This window comes from Schistocerca cancellata, chromosome 10 (genome assembly GCF_023864275.1).
Source record: "Schistocerca cancellata isolate TAMUIC-IGC-003103 chromosome 10, iqSchCanc2.1, whole genome shotgun sequence".
In the NCBI taxonomy this organism is placed as follows: domain Eukaryota; kingdom Metazoa; phylum Arthropoda; class Insecta; order Orthoptera; family Acrididae; genus Schistocerca; species Schistocerca cancellata.
Genome location: NC_064635.1, coordinates 11,215,149 through 11,220,069, shown reverse-complemented (window position 1 = coordinate 11,220,069; position 4,921 = coordinate 11,215,149). Strand labels below are relative to the sequence as shown.

Here is a 4,921-nt window from a genome sequence, read left to right as displayed (position 1 = left end):
AAAAATCCTTCCAATTGTTAATTTTTTTTTCATTGGCACTGTCTATCAGTTTGCAGATCGGTTGGACTGGCTCATAGATTGAGTTGCATGTAGTAATTACAGAAGTTAACACACCGACACCACAAGTATCTTTGATATTAGATGCAACTTGTATTAACTCATTCTGTTCGTCCAAAACCTTTGAGCAGTTTGTCATGGAGTTCCTTCAAATCTTTTCTGAATGTTGTATGTTGTTGTTGTGGTCTTCAGTCCTGAGACTGGTTTGATGCAGCTCTCCATGCTACTCTATCCTGTGCAAGCTTCTTCATCTCCCAGTACCTATTGCAACCTACATCCTTCTGAACCTGCTTAGTGTATTCATCTCTTGGTTTCCCTCTACGATTTTTACCCTCCACGCTGCCCTCCAGTAGTAAATTGGTGATCCCTTGATGCCTCAGAACATGTCCAACCAACCGATCCCTTCTTCTAGTCAAGTTGTGCCACAAACTTCTCTTCTCCCCAGTCCTATTCAGTACCTCCTCATTAGTTATATGATCTACCCATCTACTGACGGCCTTGGGAGTGCCAGTCCTGACAAAACTCTACCATCTGGTGAGCAAGATGTATGAGACAGGCGAAATACCCTCAGACTTCAAGAAGAATATAATAATTCCAATCCCAAAGACTGACAGATGTGAAAATTACCGAACAATCAGTTTAATAAGTCACGGATGCAAAATACTAACGCGAATTCTTCACAGACGAATAGAAAAACTGATAGAAGCCGACCTCGGGGAAGATCATTTTGGATTCCGTACAAATATTGGAACACGTGAGGCAATACTGACCCTATGACTTATCTTAGAAGAAAGATTAAGGAAAGGCAAACCTACGTTTCTAGCACTTGTAGACTTGGAGAAAGCTTTTGACAATGTTGACTGGAATACTCTCTTTCAAATTCTGAAGGTGGCAGGGGTAAAATACAAGGAGACTGGCAATGGCAAGAAATCGTTTCTGAAGAAGAGAAATTTGTTAACATCGAGTATTGATTTAAGTGTCAGGAACTCGTTTCTGAAAGTATTTGTATGGAGTGTAACCATGTACGGAAGTGAAACACGGAAGATAAGTAGTTTGGACAAGAAGAGAATAGAAGCTTTCGAAATGTGGTGTTACAGAAGAATTTTGTATATTCTAGCACAAAAAAACGACTCTCCACGAAGGAATTATCGAAATGGGACGTAAATCGTTAGAGGTGACGTACGTGTATAGACAAACAAATGAATACAATTTCAACAACATTTGATGATTTATTCAGGAGAGAGAGCTTCACAAATTGAGGAAGTCAATAAAGCATTTGTCCAGCTCTGGCCCTTATGCAGGCAGTTACTGGGCGCGGCACTGATCGATGCAGTTGGTGGATGTCCTCCCGAGGGACACAGTGGCAAATTCTGTCCAACTGGCCTGTTAGATAGTCAGAATCCCGAGCTGGTTAGAGAGAGATCCGGCGACCGTACTGGCCAAGGTAGGTTTTGGTAAACACAAAGACAAGCAGCAGAAACTCTCACCGTGCCCGGCCGGGCACTATCTTGCTGAAATGTAAGCCCATGGATGGTTTGCCATGAAGGGCAACAAAATGGGCCGTAGAATACCGTCAACGTACCGCTGTGCTATGACCAAGCGATGTCTGACGACGCTCCAGACAATGGCGGCGTACCAACACGGCTGTCTCCTGCTGCGCGGCCGGACAGCCAGGAGTGATAGTTTGGGCTGCGATTTCTTTTCACGGCAGAAGCCCTTTGGTTGCCATCGGCGGCACCCATACAGCACAGCGGTAAGTCGACGATATTCTACGCCCAGGTTTGTTGTCCTGCCGTCGTCAGCTCACATTTCAGCAAGGTGATTCGCGCCCGCACACGGCAAGAGTTTAACAGGGTGCAGCACATTTCGTATGTCTCTGCACACGTGTCTCAAATGCCTGCAATTCAGACTGTACGTGGTCGTCGTCAGAAATAATCATTGCTCTAATGTACTAATATGTTCAGGACCACCTTCTTGCTTACAGGGGTGCTGAAAATTATCGGCGTTAAAGTATCGATCAGTATGCAGAATGAGATTTTCACTCTGCAGCGGAGTGTGCGCTGATATGAAACTTCCTGGCAGATTAAAACTGTGTGCCCGACCGAGACTCGAACTCGGGACCTTTGCCTTTCGCGGGCAAGTGCTCTACCAACTGAGCTACCGAAGCACGACTCACGTCCGGTACTCACAGCTTTACTTCTGCCAGTACCTCGTCTCCTACCTTCCAAACTTTACAGAAGCTCTCCTGCGAAACTTGCAGAACTAGCACTCCTGAAAGAAAGGATAGGTACTGGCAGAAGTAAAGCTGTGAGTACCGGACGTGAGTCGTGCTTCGGTAGCTCAGTTGGTAGAGCACTTGCCCCCGAAAGGCAAAGGTCCCGAGTTCGAGTCTCGGTCGGGCACACAGTTTTAATCTGCCAGGAAGTTTCATATCGATCAGTATGAGTCAGTTTCCTCTACGCTGAATGCCCAAATCGGCCTCCTGCCTTCCTCTCAACTTAAACATCCGAGACAAACTGCTGCAGTGCATTTTCACCGTGAGGCAGTATCAGGGAGGTATCATCACCATCCATCACCTCATAGTATTCGTCGCAGTACAAGATGTACGTCATCGTTAGAACATGGCGCAACAACCTGATTGCTTGCGGAAGCCGCTGGGCCAAAAGATCCAGCGTGTCTTGTACTGCCACCCTCGTAAAATGTGACACGACTCTCAGACTAACAATTAAGTCGTTTCGGCCTATTTTCATTTTCCGGAGTGTCTCTTTTAATGTCTGCGAGTTTAAGACGGGGCGTTCAGAAAGTGCAGTTTTGGTGCTAATAACCCTCCCACATGTTTTGCCAGTCTGCAGCTGGGCGAGCTAGCTAGTTGCACTAACAGTGGGCCTCAGAGGGGCAAAGCCCTGACCGGGGGATTGGGGGGGGGTGAGAGTAACGCCTCTAGCGAAGCTTATTTCGTTACAACATTAAACTTTCTACAAATTAGACTTGGCCACTGTTTCTATGTTTCGATACAGTGTATCGATACGTGGAACTGTTTCAGTGTTTCGGAACGGCTGTGGTTCACTGTTTCGAAAGAGTGGCGTTTCATTCCGCCCCTGTCTCGGATAACCGGACCAGATTCGATCTCAAGCCAGACACAGAAACTGTATCGTTGTTTCAAAATAAAGCTGTTTCAGTCCACCTGTGCTTGGAACGGACTAAATGTTTCATTCCGCTCTGTGTCGGACGAGATGCGGGCTCGGCACAGGCACTGAAAGACAACATACCACTTCATGAAACACTTTTAAGAGTGTCGAAATCTTTTTGACAAGCAATAGCATGAAGCTTAAGTAATCCGAAAATAAAGCTTCGTTTCTAGCTGACTGTCCTATTCCGTAATGGCGTAACATCTGCTTTATAAACACTAACCAAACAATAAAACAACGCATAGTATTCAGATTCAAAATAATAAATATGTCAAAATCATTCAGTTTAATTACGTTTTTCTTAAACCAACGCTTCTCTGTTCATGTACAGTAATCATATTTAGAAACGCAAGTAAGCCCACAACATTTTGAATAAAAACAAGGCGTAGAGTGACCGTTATTAGACATATACATAAATTTGATGTAGGTATAATTGCAAGCAATCTGTTTGACTTATCACTGATAGTGTAATGGTGAACGGGAAGGGCTGGGAAGCATGGTGAATTTATAGTAACGGTTCGAAACACCTTGAAAGACAAAATTTATTTTGTTATTTATTCGAATTATTTGGCGTTATTTGTGAGTCTGTAGTCACTGTGCCTATTACCCACAATGATTCCCTTTGTGTGCATGGAAATTAGCAGGATGGGTATATTACCCATACTAAGGGAATGTGGGAATCCCAGTAGCATATACGTTGTTTCTGCAGTTTGCTCCCACCTCCAGTTCCGTTCGTGGTGGTTCTTCTGTCTTAAGCTATGGCTGTCCTCAGCCAATTGAAAAGTATGAAACACGATACGAAAGCAGTGCATTTGCTGCATGAAATACGAAACTGCCAAGATGCCTAAGTGACAGTTTCATACTTTCTGCGACATAATTAGCGCTCTCGCACCTCACTTGTGTTTCTATGGACATACTTATAAGGGGCTTTCGAAGGTCTGTTTGAGGAAGCGAGGCACGTATCCAGTATTAACTCGTCCACCTCGACTTCCTGTACTTTTTTTTTTTTTTCAATGGACTTGTAGTCCGGGGTGATATGTTACAATACAGCATCACCGGTCTATTGCGGTCTAACTGTTGGTGAGGCAGTAAATTTCCACAGGGCAGTGACTGCGTCACTGCAATTCACTTTGGAGGTGTGGCGGTGGGACTTGTAGTCCCGTACCACCCTCTGACGGTGATAGTACTACATGAGTCAGGCAGAAATTTTGCCTAACATGGGCAGGTGAAGGTGTGACGTATTCCCGTACCGTGGCGATGTGATGACTTCCTGTACACCACTGTGGTACGTCTTATCGTCTACACCAAGTATAGCTGCTGCGAGAAACAGCGACCGCAAGGAGGTCCACTTTTGTTCGGCGTTATCGACGACCGCAGTGTCGTTAACGCACAGTAGCCGTTGGTGGTCGCCGGACAGAAGACGATCGCCCAGCAGCGCCGGAGCTTTAAACTCGGACCGAGCCTGCGCACGTGATGGCGGGCAGTAAACACCGCCAGATAAGGCCCTTATCTGAAGGCCACCTGTAGCAGCGGCAGCCCCTCACGCCACACTTCTCTTTGTCCCGTCTGCGCGCGTCCCCAACACTGCTGCTACCCAACCGCCAAACCACCACACACATTCTCGGTATTTTTCAGTGTGAGCTTGATTGTTTCACCCATAATGTTGAAACGGTACG

At 45.8% G+C, this 4,921-nt stretch overlaps 1 non-coding gene across 1 annotated transcript; it reads left to right on the top strand.

Annotated features, from left to right (window-relative positions):
- The first annotated feature begins 2,385 nt into the window (after positions 1-2,385).
- On the top strand, positions 2,386-2,460 carry Trnas-cga (transfer RNA serine (anticodon CGA)). The gene has a single exon. It is a non-coding gene; the product is annotated as a tRNA-Ser (tRNA).
- The last annotated feature ends 2,461 nt before the right edge of the window (positions 2,461-4,921 follow it).